At 37.7% G+C, this 22,152-nt stretch overlaps 1 protein-coding gene across 1 annotated transcript in view; it reads right to left on the bottom strand.

The window, feature by feature from the left end:
• The window catches only part of LOC141441460 (orexin/Hypocretin receptor type 1-like), a 233,215-nt gene that overhangs the window by 118,956 nt on the left and 92,107 nt on the right, over positions 1 to 22,152 (bottom strand). The window lies entirely within an intron of this gene.

The raw sequence follows: 22,152 nt of genomic DNA, 5'->3' as shown, positions 1-22,152 counted from the left end.
AGCGATACTACGCTTGTTTCATTGGTCATTTAAGAGATGTCTCTTCATTTCTCCATAAAACTAGACCAACAGAAATAGACTGAAATTTTGTAAGTATGGACTAGACGTAAATATGTATGCCTGTGGTTTTTCAGATTTTTGTATTAATATCAAATGGAGCTCAAAAGTGTCAAAAAAAAGATGTCAACTTTGCACGAGAATTACAGACTAATAATAAATGATTGTATTACTTTTTTTTTGATTTCTCCAGGTATCTTGGGTTACGTATCTTTTACCAAACATTTTAAAGTTTAACGCGTATATGAGCCAAAGTAACACGTAATAGTACATTACTGAAGAGGCCGGGAAGTAGGGGGTTGCCGGCCAAGCAGATATAGATGGCGAGCGTAGCGAGGCCGGATAGGGATGCGAGGCCGGCACGGCAACCCCACGTTTCCGGCCGAGGCTTGTATAGTGCTTTTTCAAACATGACATGAAATAAAATTAAAAAAAACCGGCCAAGAGCGTGTCAGACACGTTTCTCGTTTAACCTTATAGTGTCGGTATCGTTGGATAGATCTTTTGAGACCCGGGAACAAAAATTCGTATTATTCAAACAAATATCCGCCCCAACCGGGATCGAACCCAGAAAGCTTTATTAGTCACTTTCTCTAACCGCTTAGCTCTCCAGTCGTCAAATTTTCGTGTTTAATTCATCATTGCTTCTCTGGCATTTTACCTACTTTTGCACATAATTTCTCATTATAACATAACACTCATTAGTTTCCGTTGAATGCTGGCAGCCACTCTTAAAGCCACGTCTAAACCCAATTTGCCTTTTCATGCTACCATTTTCGCTTCCTATTTGCCTTTTCAACATAAAAAACTAACTACCCTAAAATAGGTTGAAATCTCGCAGCAAAGTTCTGCACCTAGATGAGATTAGATTTATTTATTACCTAATGAAAAAATACGTTATAAATACATGTCAGGTAATTATAAGAAATTCATAAAAGGATCGTCGAATTGTATACAAAAAATAATAATAATCATAGTGGTAAATTACAATAAAATGTCAGCCAAAAATAAAATTAGAATTAAATTTTAAAGTAATAATAACAATAATCAAGGGTAAAAACATGAACAAAAGTTAAAATTAAGAAATTGGAATGATCGATGAAATAAATAATAAATATAACTGTTATAGAAATAAAAAGAGATTGAAACATCTAAGTATTCGTTATTTGCAAAAAAATACAGAACAGCAAGATTTTACGAAATCACAAAAAGAAAAAAACACGACAAAAATATAGAATCAGCTTTCTGAGTCAATATTCCCAGTTAGGGATCTTTAGAAAACGAGCCTGTTAGGTTAGGTTAGGTTAGCTCAAAGGGGTCTGCAACCTATTAAAACCCTCATGTTGCGGGTGTCCATGGACGGCAGTTGCGTCCCATGAGGTGATCCGCATGCTCATTTTCCCCCTCCTATGCTATTTTATGATCTGCTATCTGATGAATGGCTGCGTACAGTGAAATTGTGGAATCACTTCCTTCAGCAGTATTTCCAAACAACTACGACATCGGAGCTTTCAAGGTAAGGGATCTCTTCAGTCGGCAAGTGATGGTCCCGGCAGCTGTCAAAAAAGCTTGCCGTGGTAAGCGACCAGCTCCCAGCAGCCTGTTAAAAAGCGTTGAGTGCCAAGTGTCCGGCTCCCGGATGTTGGATTCCGACGTATTTTACATCTAAATAATAATTGATAGAACTCTTTCCGGCTTGCTCGCTCTCGCTCGATTTATTTATTTATTTATTATTATATATAATTAAAGACTAGGTAGGTATCCAATTTCACGGTGGGATTCTAGGCTAAAATCATAATTCCAAAACTGAATACGTGCGTGCCGCCCCGCACTCTGGCGCAGACAATGGAGTGCAATGATTAATGAACCGCGATACAATCCGGCGCACGGGAAATTAATAAGCGGGTCGTGAAAAGTTGATTTTTTTCTGTGGAAAGTTAAAGGGTTGAATCAGGTTTTTTAGGCCAGCTACATCATTCTCAACATAATGGCCAGTGCTTTTTACCTTGAACGAAGGAGGGTTGTTTTTCGAGCGTATGTATGTAGGTAAGTATGTATATTTCTTTGGTCCTTTCTGCAGCCTAAACGGGTGGACGGATTACATGAGATGTCATTAGATTCGTCATATCATATGTAACTGTCAATAATATAGGTTGAGTATATAACATTTATAACATTTTTAAGTTATAATTTTCACATAAATATCAAAAAGAGTAGGAAATAAAAGTAAAAAGCAGAGGGACGTTTTATTATTAAAGGATAAGATGATGATGGTGACAATATAATAAAAGGTTTTTTTAAAACAACACACAACTATTGTAATGTAATATTACCAATTTGGACAAACCTCTCACCTTTTACTACTACTTACACTTACACAAACTCCAAATAAGAACTCCCACATTTATACCACAAACTATTGCGCTATTATTATACTCATCTTATTTCCATAAGTGTAGACGCCCTTGTAAGAGGAAGCTATTTTATTGCTATTTTCCATCATCTATCGTAAATATAAAATTGAAATATGCTTGGCTTGGGAAATTGTATCATAGATACAGATGGTAGCAGTCGTCTACCGATCTACAGGGTGTAGGTATAGCACATTATGTATAATATATCAAGATATTCTGACTTTGACTTTGATATAAATACATTAACCACACTTTGGTTTTAGTGTTGCAAAGTGATATTGCAATAAACGTTATGTTTAGCATTGAGTATGTGTGTGTGCACGTTTGTTACTTCTTCACGGTAAAACGGCTGAACGGATTTGAATTAAATTTGGTACGTAGATAGCACAACACACACACTCATATACACAGGCTACTTTTTTCTGGATATTACCACGAAATCGGAAATAAATCCCAAAATTTCAATTGATAGAGACATACAATTTGAGCGCTGTTGTTTTGCGCGCAACTTTAATTAAATCCACGGTTTTGGGAATTCCCACGGAAATTTACGGAAATTTTCGCGAATTTACGTATTTTCTATTCAAATTCTGAACCTAACGGCTTCGTGTGCGAAGCCGCGGGTAATTGCTAGTATAAAATAATAAGAAAATATTCCAGATAAATTTTAAAACGCCTCTAGATATCTTCCAATACATTTATGCTCCTTTCTGTTAAAATAGAGAAAAAAAAAGCTAAAATAGTCTCAGATAACGGCGGATCTACCAATGGAGCCCTGTAGCACCACAATCTTTTATTTATTACTTGAAAGCAGCACTAAAGGGACGTCCATACTATGCCGTAAAATGCTAGCTACCTGACTACGACAAAGTCCCTAGAGCAATATAGATGTCATAATCCGTTCGGTTTACTGCAGTGAGAGTATAAAAATGTTTTTTTTTATTCAGTGAGCTATTCACGGGTCAACAAATTTTATTTCCATAAATTTTCTTGCATGCAAGCCTGGTCGTGACTATTGGTTTTTGGAGTCTTTTTGTATTTTTTATTTCAACTCCAATTTTTTTAGTTTTACGGTCATCCCGTAAAATCCACATCGAAATACAAACTGAAACAGAAATGCACAGAAAAACCAGAAAAAGAGACCAGCGCTGGGTTAGTTCCGATGGGGTGCTGAAAGTTTCTTGATGAGGGCTAAAGCATAGATGTCGCTAGTATCGCTGCTTAAGTGACTAAATAAGAAACAAAAAACTGAGATATGTGATGAATAGGAGAAATTTGTGTCTGTACTACTGTCCAGTTTCTGGTTTTTTCTGTGCATCTCTGTTTCAGTTTGTATTTTCGATTTAATTGATTAAGCTTATTCTCAGTTCTGATAATCAACTCGGAAAAAGTTTGAAAAGCTTTAGCAATTTTTAGTTATGTATGTAACACCCCATTTATGACCACTAGCTACTTAGACCGTTGCTATATAGACCACTCTTGTTACTTGGAGTTGTTTTTCTTAGACCACCTACACTATTTAGACCAGCTGCTTTTACACGAAGTGATACAGACCGTTTATCTGTGTCTCCAAAATTTTCCTGGTAGGTAAATGTCTTTAATTAAATTTTGATTTAGGATAAAATGACCCATCTGACGCCATTCATAAAGTCATAAAATAAAACGCAGGGACCTAATGTGAGTGGGGAACATCTCTCTATTGCCAAGTACGAACTCGGGACTCCAGCTCTGGCTGCATGGAAGGCAAGAAAAGAAGAGGCACTATATTATAAAAAAAAGAAAACATCCCAAGAAATTCGTCATGGAGATAAACTACTGTTCCTCATCAAACAATAACGACCGCTAAGTCATAGCAGCTTAGATTTAGAAGATGACTCATGTTTAGACAACGGTACGCACTATCAAAATAAATATGCATGCAAAAAAGGGCGAAATATGCACTAAATATGCACAATCATAAAAACAGTTATTATTAGGATTTACGTTTATTTTCACATTTTATTTGATATTTTTTTGATGAAGGTGCTTTTCACAAACCTTGCAGAAAATCGCTGTGCCATCAGTCGTAAATTGGCCTGGGTGAATTTTTATCCAAGATTCTATTAAAGTCAGCGTACTTTTTTTCACGGGCTGCATTATTTCACCAAAAATAAGATTTTCGTGGATAAATAAACAAACACAGCGAGCGAGACAGAACTGTATAAAAAAAACTCTTTAAAAACGGCTTAATACAATACGCCTAACGCGTACAACAACTGAAATAAGCACTGTCAATGAAAAAGAATCAAAATATGCAATAACGCTATAAAAATAGAATTATATGCATTTGCATATGCAAACATGCAAATGCATTAAATCCGATGTCTACTCATGTGACACATCATCATCATCATCAGCCCGAAGACGTCCACTGCTGGACAAAGGCCTCCCCCTTAGAACGCCACAATGAACGACAACTCGCCACTTGCATCCACCGGTTTCCCGCCACTCTCACGATGTCGTCAGTCCACCTGGTGGGAGGCCTGCCAACGCTTCGTCTTCCACTTGACACACTTGACTTAAATAGCTGTGTAAAATCGCACTCGCGGTAATTATTCCCGACATATATAGCTCAAAGAATATACAAGTTGAAGAGGCGTTGAGATAATCGTTGGAGGAAAAAGTCCTCGAGTAGCGACAACAAAGCGGAAGACGAAGCGTTGATAAGCCTCCCAATAGAAGGACTGACAACATCGTGAGAGTTGCGGGCAACCAGTGAATGCAAGTGGCGAGTTGTCGTACATTGCGGCGTTCTAAAGGGGAGGCCTTTATTCAGCAGTGGACGTCTCCCGGCTGATGATGATGATCATCATCCCAGCCTATATACGTCCCACTGCTGGGCACAGGCCTCCTCTCAGAACAAGAGGGCTTGGGCCATAGTTCCCACGCGGGCCCAGTGCGGATTGGGAACTTCGCACGCACCATTGAATCGCTTCGCAGGTTTGTGCAGGTTTCCTCACGATGTTTTCCTTACCGCAAAGCTCGTGGTAAATTTCAAATGATCCGCACATGAATTTCGAAAAACTCAGAGGTGCGAGCCGGGGTTCGAACCCACGACCCTCTGCTTGAGAGGCGATAGGTCAAACCACTAGGCCACCACGGCTTCACGGATGATGATGATGATGAGTCATTATTAGAAGTAGTAAAGTATATTGCCAAATAGTTTAAGAGCTACCATTTTTTGCTTTCGAACTTCTTTCTTAGTGACTATAAAAAGAAACATCTTGAAGCTGAATTCGGTAAACCTCTCACGCTAATAAAAGGTAGATTAGGAGCTGAATACACTAATTTATCTCAACAAAATACTCGACCGCTTTTCCAAATCTGCCGGAGATGTTTTGTAGCTTTAACTTTTATACAGAGTAACGGTGTTTGGTCAAGGCACTGGCGGCCATTACACGAAGGAGGGAATGTGTATTTGTTAATGAGAATTTGTTTCGGTGAGATAATTGATCGGTACCTACCTAGTTTCTTTGTTAGCTTTTGTTTTGTTTTGGAGTGACTTACGTGTACACTTAGGGCAGGCTGTACTCAATTTATTTTTGTGCCATAAATGTGTTTAAACAATGGTGCAGCGAGTGACAGCTTTGTTAGCAGCATTAAAAGCCAATATAATTTTTATTATAGGTAAGCCACTCATGGAAACCGCGGGCTTCATATTGAGTATAGTTGATTTCAAGTTTACCACAGCAAAAGGATTCGCATGTTTTTGCATTCCGTAGTAGTTATGGCAAAAAACTGATCCTTTTTTCACTACTGTCGAACTCGAAAATTTTTGTTTCTCGATTTTGTATTTATTATATTTATGGTATTTCTAGCGCTTGGTTGGATTTGTGGTTTGGAGTCCAAGTAAGTGATAATTGCTTACTTACCAGTCGCGTTGTATGATAAAACATAGAATAATGGATGCTTACCTGAAATAAAAAATAAAACAGTTAGTATAACGTTTTAAATTTTCGTGATTTTCACTCAGTCAAATACCACAAACAACACAAAACAGATAACTAAAACAGTTAATTATATAATATATCTATTCGTATATTATAATTACCTGTAAAAAACCTGAGGCAAACCAAGTTGTTTTACTTTGAAAGTTACCTTTACAGATCAAGTATAAAACAACGTAAGTATCATTAAGAGTATCGTAATGGATTTGTAATAAGTGGTTTGCCTTAAAAGTTTCCAACCGTTCAACTTCAACTAGTTAATATACAGTGAAACATACCATGTAATTTATAGCCATGTAAGGTTATCTGTTCTTCGAGCGATGTGGCCCGCCCAATGCTACTTCAACTTGCATACTTTTCCAGCAAAAAAAGTATCGCTTAACTAAATTAATTTATATTGTTACAAAAACAGAACCCCTAATAATGTTACATATTTACACTACATTGACTTCAATCGACCTACAAAGCCAAGTTTATTTTTAGGAGTATTTCTTACAAAGTTTAATTCAAGCGAAAATTTATGGCCGATGTCTTGACCCTGATTACCATATCGGTTGCTTTTTGTGGAGCCCCTAAATCTCTGTTCTAGCGGAGTCAGCAGTGATTACTGAGTATTATTGGAAAAGGTTAATGCCTTTTTATCCAGAATAGGAATAGCTTTTTGTGTGCTTGAGCAGCTGCATTGTAGAGTGGATGGATGTCGTTTTATGTCTATCTTGCATATTGGTAAGTAGCATCATTGGCATATTACTTTTACCGTTGAAAATCAACTATTAACATTGTGATTTTTCTTACCTTTTCTTTTAGAGCTCATTATTGCAATACACAACCAAAGCAAACTAGTACTCCTTCGTCAAAAGGCGTTTTCTTAAAATAAAACCCTATTTTCGTAATCATTATGTCTAAATATGCTAGCCGCATGCAAATACGCTTTAATCTTCAATTAAACTGACCAATCAGTAATGAGTCAGGAAACTATCGATAAAATATAAATTATTGATATTTTGTTTACATACATTTAGTAGGTATTTACTTAAGAAAAGGAGTTACCTTTATGCTTAGCAGTAGTTATATTTTCTTTTACATCGACAGGAGAATTCTTATATACCAACTTAAATAATATGGATATGTAGGTACATTTTGTAAAAGTGTACAAGCATTCGTTCACTGTTTTTTTATTCAATCAAAATCGTGTAAGAAAAAAAAACATGTATTCGCGACATTATGAGGAGACGGGGAAAGTAAAAAAATAAAAATACTTCTCATGATCACTAAATTATCCTAAATCAGAATAATGCATTTAGTACATAAAAAAACGGCAAACAGTAAAACCGGCCAGTAATATTTAAAAATACAAACATGAAACTTCTTATTTAAATATACCAAATCCCTTTATCCTTTTGGACAGGACCCAAAAATGTTAAAAAATAAAACATTTGCCCCAACTTTACTAAGCTATTTACAAATCCATTCATAGTCCTAAAGCACATTGTATGATTCGATTTCTTGTTAACTCATATTATACTTTTAGCTACATCAGTACAGATTCAATTGTTACTTTAAAGATGTATACTTACCTAATGTACATTTTTATAAAATAAATAAAATATTGGAAAATATCACTTTATAAAATGGTATTGTAATTGTAATGGTATTGTAATTTTCTCTGTGTACCTGTTTTCTGTATCGCTTACTATTTCTGGTGTACAATAAAGAGTAATTGTATTGTATTGTATGGTTTATTGCTTTTACACACGTTAAAGGCTTCGTGCAGCCTCTTATTACGACTAAATTGAGTGTGTCTTTTCAAAAAGCTCATAACTATTGTGTCGATAAAAATGTATCGATATACATCGCATCTCTACAATAGTTGAAATGACCAGTAAATCCTCTTACGATTACAAAGTAATGCATCCTAAAACCGACCGTAACTACTGGCCATAAATCCTAATTTTCTACAACGTGCTCAAGCTGACGGATTTGACGTAAACTTGTACATTTAAGACTTTAGTCGCCGGTGTTAAGGGCAGTTTTGCTTTGCTGGTCGAAAGGCAGACCATACGTAGTGAAAATTGTTGTCTTCCGTCCACGCTGCCGTGGACAGATTGGTACATTGAATTGAAGAACATTGGCTGGAAATGACGGTTCAGTTAAAAATACAAAAGATACTAGTTTTATTGTAAGGCTCTCCAAGCTTTAATGTAATTTAATTCACGTGTTGGATTGGAACCACTGAGATGTAATAACAAGAGAAACACGTGTTTTTTCCCCTTCTAAAAACTGGTCAAGCATGAGTCTGACTCGTGCTCCAGGGTATTTTATTTTACATAAAACTGACGGTGATTGACCCCTATCTCACCTGATGTCATTATTCGAGTGGATAGCAAACGAGCAAGTGGGTCTCCTGATGGTAAGAGATCACCATCGCCAATAGACACCTAGCCTAGTGTTAAGTGCAGATGAGGCCAAAGGTGTAAATATCTCACTGGTTCAGTAACAGCCTATTCACTTTAGTCTTGAAGAGACCTAGATTGTAATTATCCGGAGATACAGACGACGGGAGGGAATTCCATTCCTTAGCAGTTCGCATTACGCGCTCGCTTAGTAAGTTACTAGAGTGTTTTAATTGTACCGCTGTTTTATAAAGTCTTCTATCTGTCTCTTAAGCCGGTAATACACATGCCTGTAAAACAGATCAGTAGCTTACATATTAGTTAATGGCATGTAGAAGTAACCACACACAGTGAATACATTTGCAAGTTAAACTTGCATGCGATTGGCGTCTTTCTTTTCGCTACTGGCATGCCAGTAGCGGTCGCATGCGTTCACTCATGACGATTTCGCAGCCCCCCGCGACCCCTCCCTTATTGCACGCTAGTACATCAAATTGCTTGCGATCTACTTGCTTGCCAGTTACAGGCATGCCAGTTAGTCTATACACAATACAAGCACGCACAAGGCACGTACAAGGAGTTGTTATGCAAGTGTGCCAGCTAAAGGCGTGTGTATTCCCGGCTTTATACTAAAGAGATGAGTCAGGTTGAATGGAAGGATTTAAAAAACGATATACAATAATTACAATTCATTAAAATTTCTTGCTTACGGTCTCCCATTTCTTTAATTTATGCGACAGGCAACTGATAGCGGCTGAAACGCTCGTAGAACTACCTTCCAAGGGTTCCGTACTTCTACAGCAAGCTTAAAATAAATTTGTTTTTTTTTGACCCAGTCGCCGTTTCAAGTAATGTGTTACAATTTTCCGACTCTCAATCATAACTAATTATGTTACTAATTTTATTCCGGCATAGCCCGAAGAATTGCGAAACTGAAGTGGCAGTGGGCGGGGCAACTGGCCTGGAAAGGTTAACTGGTAGAGATCCCTTTACGGGATAAGTTTTCCTGTGTACATCTCTTTATCTTGTTAGTTGTAATTTTCATATAAAATAAAGAGTTACAATACAATACAATACACATCGCTCTCAGGACTGATGGCCGATGGGGTGAGAAGGTTCTCGAATGGCGTCTGCGGACCGGGAGAGGAGCTGTCGGTAGGCCTCCAACAAGATGGAGCGAAGACTTGGTTTAGATTGCGGGATCGCGGTGGATGCGGAAAGCACAAGACCGGTCTGAGTGGAGCGCCTTGGGGGAGGTATGTCCAGCAGTGGATGTCTTTTGGCTGACATGACGATGATGATGATGATGATGATAATCCAGATACTAAGAAGATAAAAGGTTCACGGTGGATGCAGGCTGCTTTCAACCGAAGCTACTGGAGATGGGGGAGACCTTACAACAACAGTGGACGTCCTACGACCGATTATGATAATGATGATGAAAATGATCAAGATAATAGAAAACAAATACAATAAAGTAACTTATGGTGTCAGAGGTTTTCAGTAAGTATATAGGTAGAGTCATTCACGATGACGCGTGCCCTGGTTCTTATTACAATGTAATTAATGGCTAATTTTGACAAAACCACGCGTCTTCGTGGATGGCACTAGGTATATCAGTTAACACCTTGTATTTAGGTGTCACCTTTCCTGAACAATTATGTAACTGGTGGCCAAAAGAGCATTACATACGTACAGACTTTTTTATAATTAGTAAAATCATACACATTTTTGAGGTAAAGATATAGAAGATATATAAAGATCTTAAATTAGCTAGATATTCAGGTTAGGTCAGGTTAATTTGCAGGTGGTAGGACCTTGTGCAAGGTCCGCCCGGATTGCTACCACCATCTTGCTCGCTAATCCTGCCGCGAAACAGCAGTGCTTGCACTGTTGTGTTTCGGCGTGGAGAGTAAGACAGCCGGTGAAATTACTGGCACTTGAGGTATCCCATCTTAGGCCTCTAGGTTGGCAACGCATCTGCAATCCCCCTGGTGTTGCAGGTGTCTATGGGCGGTGGTGATCTCTTATCATCAGGAGACCCACTTGCTCGTTTGCCATCCAGTTGAATAAAAAAAAAACATTTTTTTTAATACTCGTGGCAACAGGCAAAGTACATCACATTTTTATCGTACATAAAACCTCATGCACATTTACCACGTAGAGAGCTGTAACCTCTCGTTGTTAGAATTTACGACTTTACGAGACGTGCACAGTTAATTTCATTTAACTGACTTAATTCGAAAACGGGAATATAAATGGATTTACCAACTAATTCTTTAGACGCTGACGCTGAACCGAGTTGAATTTATTCATGGGCACGTCGCACATGGAATTGAAGGGAGGTTGAAAACGCCTCCGTATTATAATTGTACCGGAACCTATGTCGACACTTATGAACACCATATTTACGTAAGCAATGTGTTTATAGTTATTTATGCAACTGTATCGTAAATAATCGTAATAGGGGTCATTAAAACATGACATGGTCACATGAGTGTTTTAAGGCCTAATTACGTACAGTTGCATACTAATTATTTATGCAACTGTATCGTAATAGGGGTCCTTAAAACACGAGTGTAGTTTTATGAAACGAGGCGCAAAGGCTTAATTACGTACAGTTGCATACAATATTTTATCTACATTCATATATTAAATTAGTAAAAAAAATTGTTCAGATTTCGTATCGTAATGTAATGACCATTACGATACTGCCGTGTTCATAATAGAATCCAATGTCGTAATACTGGTCATTATCTATGGTTTTTGAACGCATAATAGAGGTGTAGTAGATAAAACTATCATTTCTATTGTGATCCAATGTACAGAAACTCTTTTTTTTGTTCATAAAACTGGGTGAAACAAAATAGGTAGGTAAGTCTCAAAGTAAATTTTTTGGGTTGAGTCGCCGTAACGGGCAAAGGCACAAACTCCTTGCTTTTATTTATTTGATTTTAGTTTTTACCCCTAGAACTCTGTAAAGTAACTTAAAGTTCAGCAGTTGGGACCCTCTCAAAGTCGTGACCGGCTCAAAAATTCCCAGTACCTAATGTAATGTATGACGTCTATGGGTTTTTGAAGCCATTCTATCAAATTGCAGAAAGGTGCAAATTTTCCCGCTGTAATGCCACACCATATCTTAATGAACAAATTATCGCCATCGAATTAGAAACGATGCCATAATTCGGCAACATGCTAAAGTGGTTATTTAGTTTTAGGTAATTTGTTTTAAAGTCTGTTCATTGTCATCATCATCATCATCATCATCATCCCAACCTATATACGTCCCACTACAGGGCACAATCTCCTCACGGAATGAGAGGGCTTGGGCCGTGTTCCCACGCTGGCACGCTGCGGATTGCGAACTTCACACACACCATTGAATTGCTTCGAAGGCTTGTGCAGGTTTCCTCACGATGTTTTCCTTCACCGTAAAGCTCGTGGTAAATTTTAAATGTAATTTCGCACATGAATTCCAAAAAACTCAGAGGTGCGAGCCGGGATTCGAACCCACGATCCTCTGCTTGAGAGGCCATAGGTCAAACCACTCGGCCACCACAGCTTTAAAGTCTTTTAGTTTAATTTTTTTTATTCTATACTTTTTTCCCACCCTTGGGGTGTTTTTTTTTCATAAATGTATATAATACCAACTTCAAGGTATACCCTATCTAATAAAAAAATAATTATGAAAATCAGACTACTCCGTAAAAAAATATGCCTGGTCAAACAGTACAATCAGCGACTGAACAATCAATCATCCCCTGTTTTCCTACCCTTAGGGAAGGAATATTTTTTCCAAATTTAAATGGGACCACTCTCGGGGTATACGCTTTCCAATAAAAAAAGAATTAGAAAATCGGACTACTCTGAAAAAAGTTATGCGTGGTCATACTTAAAAAAAAAAAAATACGCGTCGACTTGAGAACCACCTCGGTTTTTGTTCGTCGGTTAAAAACAAAAATTACTCAATCCCCGTCCGCATCGTACTTGGCCCAAATGTACCCATTACCCCAGCGGCGTCGCCCCGTTGTATGGCCAACGAGTACCGCTGGACCAGTACGACCCGGAACGGGGGTCACCTCCTCTGTCACCATCCTGCGCCCCAATCTCTCTCCCTTTCAAAAATTCAAAAAATTCAAAATCATTTATTCAGTAAATAGGCTGCAATGGGCACTTTTACATGTCATTTTTTAAACTACCAGCGCTTTCGGAAAGACCATCATTGCGAAGAAGAATGCACCGCAAGAAACTTGGCAGAAAGTCAATTTTTTTTTTTCAAAATAAAATAATTACAAATAAAATACTTAAAAACTACAGTATACAATGAAAGAAAAAATACAAAATAATAATAATAATACAGGGATGTATGGGGTCCCTTAGTTGCAAAACTATATCAACTAAACACTAACTATATCTAAGTTCAGTGGAAGTGTAGAATGCTTCCACCGTCATAAATTAAAAAATAATAATTCTGAAATATACATTTCAGGTCAAGTAACCATTAACCTTTCTTTTTGTTTCCAATGACGTCCATTCCGGCTGATGATGATGATAGCAACCGTAGACACTGCTACGAATATTTCGTAACGGGTTAATAAATCAAGGTAGGTAGGTAACTTTTATTTTAGAAGCTTCCCCCATATAAATTTAGGTTAGTAACAAGTTTGACTTTATGTACGTAACTCATTGAATCGGGTGTTCATTAATACTTGTTATGTGTGTTGTTGTATTGTAGGTATATATGTATGCAAACTATTTATTGTACTAAAATGCAACAAACACAATTTAAACGCATAATTCGATTCACAGAAAAAACACATGCAAGAAAAACTACCCATAAATCACCACTTAAATTATGATTACCATTTATTAAGGTTTTTTGTAAAAACGGCAATAATGGTTTTCACTCTCTAAACGTTATTTAAAAGAGAGATTTTCTCTCGTGGTATACCTACAAGGATGTTTTAAAATTGTATGAGTGATGTACCTAATTGAACAAGACTTTGTTCAAGAGAGAGTTTCGCAAAAATAACGAAAGAAAAATTAAATTAAAACAAAAAGCCAGTCTCAGTTCTGTGTAAACTCACACATGACTTGGGAGTAGTTTTTCTGTGGAAATTTTCATTTTCCCAGAAAACTTTCTTTGAGTGTGATTAAAGGGCAATTTCGTGATCATACTGAAAGTTAAGTGGCTTTTTAAGTATACGTTCCTTTTTTGTCGGTGGTCGTAGCGTCTGCGCTAAGCAGCTTTTTTCTTTTTTATACTCGTACACCCTGCGCTTTCGGAAAGACCATCATTGCCAAGAAGAATGCTCCACAAGAAACTCGGCAGAAAGTAATTTTTTCAATACAAAATATACACGTTTTCGTGATCGTCTTATGTCCTAATTTATAGCTATTTGATTGCATACCTACCTAGCCTACCTAGCCGAGTAGTGATTGGAACTTATAGCCTCTAAAGCAGAGGATCGTGGATTCAAATCCGGGCTCTCACCTGAGTTTTTCGAAATTCATGTGAGAAATTACATTTTAAATTTACCACGTGCATTACGGTGAAGGAAAACATCGCGAGGAAACCTGAGCAAACCTGCGAAGTAATTCAATGGTGTATGTAATTGTGAAGTTCCCAATCTGCACTGGGCCCTTGTAGGGACTACGACCTAAGCCCACTCATCCTGAGAGGAAGGCTGTGCCCAGCAGTGGGAAATATTATAGGCTTAGTCGAAAAATTATATTTTTTTTTATTCGACTGGATGGCAAACGAGCCAGTGGGTCTCCTGATGGTAAGAGATCACCACCGCCCATAAACATCTGCAACACCAGGGATATTGCAGATGCGTTGCCAACCTAGAGGCCTAAGATGGGAAACCTCACGTGCCAGTAATTTCACTGGCTGTCTTACTCTCCACGCCGAAACACAAAAACAGTGCAAGCACTGCTGCTTCACGGCAGGATTAGCGAGTAAGATGGTGGTAGCAACCACCAATTTAGTGTAACTTTGTAAGAAAAATTATGTCTCCAATATTTTTTGATAATCTAACTGACGTAATAGGTGTCGGTAGTTAGTGCCACGAGAGTTGAAGTGAATGATTGCCAGAGCCCGGAATTTTAATGTTTATTGCAAATAAATACCTAACTCGTAAGATTGGTTTTTTGGAATCTTTTTGTATTTTTTATTTCAATTCCAAATTTTTACTTTTACGGTCATCCCGTAAAACCTAAATTGAAAATACAAACTGAAATATAGATGCACAGAAAAAACCAGAAAAATAAGACCATCACTGGGAATCGAACCCAGGTCCTCGGTATTCCGTACCGCGTGCTATACCGCTACACCACTGATGGTCAACAGTTGACCGAGACGGAACGGTACGGAATACCGAGGACCTGGGTTCGATTCCCAGTGATGGTCTTATTTTTCTGGTTTTTCTGTGCATCTATATTTCCGTTTGTATTTTCAACCTAATTCGTAACTAAACTATGCGATTCCGAGATTTCAAATTCTATTTTCGGATATGAGATAAAAGTCAGTGATACATTGAGGTGAAAACAAACAAAAAACGCCATCCATCCATCCCAGCCTATATACGTCCCACTGCTGGGCAGAGGCCTCCTCTCAGAACAAGAGGGCTTGGTCCATAGTTCCCACGCGGGCCCAGTGCGGATTGGGAACTTCACACGCACCATTGAATTGCTTCGCAGGTTTGTGCAGGTTTCCTCACGATGTTTTCCTTCACCGCAAAGCTCGTGGTAAATTTCAAATGTAATTCCGCACATGAATTTCGAAAAACTCAGAGGTGCGAGCCGGGGTTTGAACCCACGACCCTCTGCTTGAGAGGCGATAGGTCAAACCACTAGGCCACCACGGCTTACAACAAAAAACGCGCGGTGAAGGTTTGTTATATTATATCATCTACATAAGCATACTTAGCGGAAAAATTATGGCACCTCGCCTTCGGTTATACATTACACCTAAAGCCTTTCAACCGTATATTGAAATACCTTCATATCTATTTACGACCCAATGTCTCATAATTGAATTTCTGTCGCATCTGCTTTCAGGGGGTCGGAGTGGCTCGATTTACGGGGACTCGATTTAGGAATCCTTCAAAGTCTTATCTTAAAAGGTAGGCTTCAGGATCATAATCCGCTGATGACATACTTTGCTATGATACGTACATGACGATACAGAAGCGATCGTTTAGTTTTCTGTTTTAAGAAGTTACTAAAACGAATTCAAATTTGAACGTCCCTTTCCCTCTAACGTCTACATCCCTTGAACGGCCACATAAGAAGAAGAAAACGATACATTACTCGTATATACTTCTTTTTTTTTAAGCGTTAGATAGAAGGTAAGCGATCTTGAAGTGTCTTTTTATAGAAAAACACTTTTAAAAAATAAGTCACAGGAAATATGTAACAATTAGCAAGGTTATTATGATGATTTACATTATTTGGTATACATTACATTACATTATTATATTATAAGTAATTAATTGTACCTTTTTAATTTAAAATAAATTTACTCCTCAAGAAAAATAAGTAATTGTTACTGTTTTTTTAAAAACGTTTTTCAATAAAAAGGCTTGTCAAGATTGTTTACCCTATTTGTAATGCAAAAACGAAGTATAATCCAATACAATACAATGACTCTAGCGATACAGAAAACAGGTACACGAAGAGAAAATTGCAAGGTAACCATTGGGCGGTCTTATCGCTTCAGAGGGGGTCTATATTGACTGGTAGAAAATTGTTAGCCATAATGTAATGTTTGACATAATTATTATTTTTCTCTGAAACCATTTAATTTTCAGAATTGTTTTAAAACAACCCTAACCTAACCTATAGAGTTCTACAGGATAACCATTTAAAAAAATATGAAAAATGTACGGTTTCAGCAGACATGACAAACATTATATTATGACTTATAAAATTATGGCAGTCGAAAGGAACCCCTTCAGAGGAGCTATAAGCTATGAACTATAAACTATTAAGTACTTTGATCACCCGGGACCTAAGGTCTAGAGGAGGCAAGGTTTAGGTCACAAGGTGAGCAAAGTAATTTTCTGGAGTTCATTGAGGACATTCGCAAAGTAAATTACCTATTACAATTAAGTTAAAACAATAACCGATGTGAAACCAGTTAAAATTTCCAGTCATGTTAGTTTTGACTTACAGTTAGATATGGGGGATAAATAACGTCACAGTGACAAAGTCACAGTGACTCGCCGTCAAAAGGTGTCACTGTGACTTTTCACAAAAGAACAACGTTACAAAATCACATACGTTCCTACTGTTCCTAGCGCAGTTTGGAAAATACGGCAGCTAACCGATGTGGCGACGGCATGGTTGGTGTATTTTGCTTACTTTAATAGCATTATTTCGTACGGCCTTATTTTATGGGGATCTGCTGCAGACATTGAGTCAATTTTTATTTTACAAAAGAGAGCAATTAGAGCAATTTATAATTTGAAGACGCGTGAATCTTTAAGATCTTTTTTTAAGGAAACAGATATCCTAACCCTGCCGTCGCTTTATGTTTTTGAAATAATCATGTATGTTAGGAAGAACATATGTGATTTTCCCACTAACGTCGATAAGCCAAAGGCTACTAGAAACACAGGGAAGCTTAAAGTTCCATCTTACAGACTGGCTAAAACCAAAAAGTCTTTTCTGGGAAATTGCATACGTTTTTATAATAAAATTCCAAAAAATATTACAAATGAAACGGATACAAAATTCAGATCTATTGTCAAGAAGACATTAATATCAAAGGCGTATTATAAAGTTAATGATTATATCATGGACACGGATATTTGGAAATAATTCCGATCCGCATTAGCGATCCCTTCAAATAGCGAACCTACTGTGTTAAAAATAAAGTTGTGTTAAATACTTGTGATGTATAAATATCATTTAATAATATTGTAAATCTGTTTTAAAAAAATATATATATACCTCGTTGAGTTTCTTGCCGGATTCTTCTCAGCAGAGGTTTTTCCGAACCGGTGGTAGATTTTTTTTGACATTCATAAGTGCTTGTTATAGCCTAAATTGAATAAAGATATTTTGACTTTGACTTTGACTTTGAGTCTCTGTTACTCAAATCACGACGCCGTGGAGTGCTGTGACTGTAGCTCGGCTCTAATCGGGCTCAGTCGGGAGTGTTCAGAAGTGGCGAAATAGCACCGCGACAATATCATATGGTGATACTATCTTTTGCCCGCGGCTTCGCCCGCGTGGAATTCGGTTATTGCGCGCTGTTCCCTCGGGAACTATGCATTTTTCTGGGATATAAAGTAGCCTATGTCATTTTCTGGCTCATAAACTATCTCTATGCCAAAAATCACGTCGATCCGTCGCTCCGTTTCGACTTGAAAGACGGACAAACATACATACATACACACAAACACACACTTTCGCATTTATAATATTAGTATGAAAGTATGAATGAGTAACACGCGTGACATAGTCACGTTGAAATAACAGTGTGACAAAAAAACGTTCATTAACAGGATCGTGACGTGTCACAAATATCATGCAGTGACACGAGTAACAGGCGTGACCAAGTCACGATGACTTTTCACTGTGACTTTTTTGGAACAGGATCGTCACTCACTGATATCAAAATGTAAAGCTTTTCTCCATGTCTATGTACTTACAGTACGGGACAGCTTTTTTGTTTTTACAATGCAGAAGTAAGATCGTCTATGGAATAATGCTTTATTGAATCAGGCGTTACTTTGTGGAGGTCAATATCAATGAACTAAAAGAATTCCTTCAAACAGCATCTGCATCTGGTAGCATGGTGTACGGTTGTATTGCTTTGAAGACGACCTCTGGTTGAGTTCGAAAAGTGTAGTGCACGGTCACGATCGTTAATTTGGGACCCATTTCGTCAAAAAATCCTTTGAATCGTCAGAATGCAATCCAATGTGAGCACTTTAATATCTGTTTAGAAAACAACAGTAATAATAGCCATAACGATAGTGCATCTCCAAAAGGAGAGGGCATTGTAAGAAGATACTGAAGTGAACGTAAATCGCACAAAAAAAGCATTTCCCTCAGACTGCCCTGACTTTTTGTATTTGTTACCTATAGTTTATTTAGAACTTTTTTTTGGAACCAACATAGGATTATCTCGAACCATTATTTTCGATTGCTGTTCAGCCTAAATGTAATTCGCGGAAACGTGAATTATATTGTTGATCTTGGTAAAAAATTGGACTTTCATCCCATGCCTGTTGACTTACCATTAAACTGTCAGATGGCACTTGAGTTATACGAGAAAACGCCCACTGAATGATAAATTCTTTGAGGGAAAAATATTTCGATGCCTTGGTATTTGTTCTCAAACAGAGGGTCCCGACTTTTACGAAAGCATGAGAAAACGACTCAATTTGGAGTCGCCGGCATTCATGGCGTCGTTGTCCAATGATGTTTCGGAATGGCCTCGGAAGGCAAAGCGGAATATAATTTCATTACTGACAGGAATACTTAATATTCGCTTATTTAATTTTTGGCAAACGATGCTAGCTATTCTTAGTATCAACAATTATTGGTATTACTTTGATCCTAGCTGCATGTGGCCTAAATGCCTGGACGGATTTTAAAATTAGAAGTATTTATTAGATTCGTCATAACTGTCGAAGTGACCATAGAGTATATAATATTTCAATATGGAGTCCGCGAAAAAAACATGACGGGGGTATCAAATGAAAGCTAATAATTAGCCCATCCTAAAAATATAATCATGTTATAATAATTTAAAGCTACAACTTTCGTAGAAATATCAGAAATGTAGGAAAAAGAACCTACCTACCAGTCAGGACATATGGTACCGAGACGTGGACCACAAATTTAAAGTCGCTCAGCGAGCTATGGAAAGGGCTATGCTCGGAGTTTCTCTGAAGGATCGAATTCGGAACGAGGAGATCCGACACAGAACTAAAGTCATCGACATAGCTCACCGGATAAGCAAACTGAAGTGGCAGTGGACCGGCCATATCAGCCGAAGAACCGATAACCGCTGGGGCAAACGAGTTCTTGAGTGGAGACCGCGAATCGGCAAGCGTGACGTGGGACGCCCTCAGACTAGGTGGAGCGATGATCTTCGCAGGGTAGCTGGCAAGAACTGGATGAGACTGGCCGAGGATCGTGCTCAGTGGCGTGCGGTTAACGAATAAAAGTCATATTATGGTATCTCTGACCATCGGGCTTTTAATGTAACGTTCGATTCTCTCGCATAACTGAGCTACTTTTGCTTAAAATAACTAGAATTTAGATAATTTTATTGACCCTCAAAGTTGAATCGTTATATGTGGAATCGTTGGATGTAGCTGTGTTATCAATGTCTCATGGTGCCTTTAAACAATTTGATATATTTTGCAAATGGCATCTCTTTAAGATAAACATTTAACAATGTACCGTCAATTTAGTATTACATTGAATACATAGAAAATTACATTAAATCTGTAGGAAAAAAATGATTACTGGACATGTTTTTAATGTGAAAATAACAAACTGAAATATAGATGCACAGAAAAACCAGAAAACTTCAACTTTTTTTTCCGGTTTTTCTGTGCATCTATATTTCAGTTTGTATTTTCAATTTAGGTTTTACGGGATGACCGTAAAAGTAAAAATTTGGAATTGAAATAAAAAATACAAAAAGATTCCAAAAAACCAATCCTAATGTTTTTAATGTGTTGAAGTGGCATCGACAGTATCGATATCTCTTTTCGTGCAATACTATCGATAGTATCGATATTGTTGCTGTCTAATAATACCTAACTATCGATACTATCGATTGTGACCTATATTTCAATACTAGCGGATTATAAGCAAGATTGCATGATGTAAAGGTTTCGTGTAAGGTAGGTAAAGGCTTTCGACTTACTTAACGATCTACCAAACCTAACCAACTTACTCTTAGGACTTAGAAGATTCAGTTGCTGCAACTTCTGTTCTGCCAACCACCCTGTGTAGATGCAACCGATACTATTGAAATAACGGTAACAATCGATTGTTCAAAACTATCGACAGTATCGATAGTATTTCTTAATTTTCTGTTCAATACTATCGATAGTATCGATAGTTTTGCATTATTAGACATCAAAAATATCGATAGTATTGCACGAAAAGAGATATCGATACCATCGATTACTATCGCTTTTGCTCAAACTATCGATAGTCTATCGAAACACTATCGATAGTCTATCGAAACACTATCGATAGTGGACTATCGATCGGCAACACTAAGGAGGGCTACTTCGAAATTTGAAGTTCATGTCTTGTCGTACCTCTCACTCTCCTATTAAATTCTATTAGCGAGAGCGGGAGGGGTTTTCAAGATGCTTATTACTTTTTAAAGATGTTTGGCGGAAGACACGAAATATACTCGTATGAATATACCTTTGGCCTTATCTAATCTGCACTTTTCATCAGGTGAGACAAGGGTCAGTCGCGGGCCAGTTTTATGCAAAAGAAAGTCTAAGGGGCTGTTTCACCATCCATTGATTAGTGTTAACTGACGGTTAAATGTGATGCCATCTCCGTCTATTCGAACAAAACAAATAGAGCCGGCATCACATTTAACCGTCAGTTAACACTAAACAATGGATGGTGAAACAGCCCCTAAGATTCGCAGGTCATCATGTATATTGTTTTAATATAGTTAACATTGCTTTAATTTAAAGCCGCCATGCCATAGCCAGTTTTATGTAGCTGTGTTTCTATTTTCATCATCGTCATCATCAGTTGTTTTGACGTCCAGAACGCCACAATGAACGAGAACTCGCCACTTGAATCCACTGCCCACAACTCACGATGTCGTCACTCCATCTAGTGTCTGCCTACACTTTGTCTTCCGGTTTGGTCGTCACTCGAGGATTTTCTCCCCCAACGGTTATCTGTTCTTCGAGCGATGTGGCTCACTCCTTGCCACTTCAACTTGCATATCCTTCGAGCTATGTCGGTGACTTTAGTTCTTCTGCAAAATTCCGTATTTCAGATTCTATCGCGCAAGAAACTCCCAGCATAGCTGTCTCTATAGCCCGTGGTGTCTTTTAAATGTAATAGAAAAATACCACAAAAATCTCTCTTAAATTCATCGTGCCAGCCCTCGGTCAATATAGGGCCTAAGAAAAGCAATTAGTCGCATATAACAGCATCGGAATTCAGTTAAGTCACGTTACATTCCAAAGCTTACATTGTCTTGCAACAACGTGCAACTAAACAATGGAAGTGGCAATTGTTTATTTGTCACGTTCCAAAGAAAGATATTAGAGCACAAGTTGTAGC

Source organism: Choristoneura fumiferana, chromosome 24, assembly GCF_025370935.1.
Source record: "Choristoneura fumiferana chromosome 24, NRCan_CFum_1, whole genome shotgun sequence".
Classification (NCBI taxonomy): domain Eukaryota; kingdom Metazoa; phylum Arthropoda; class Insecta; order Lepidoptera; family Tortricidae; genus Choristoneura; species Choristoneura fumiferana.
Note: the sequence above shows the minus strand (reverse complement) of the source record. Positions and strands in the feature narration are given on the sequence as shown.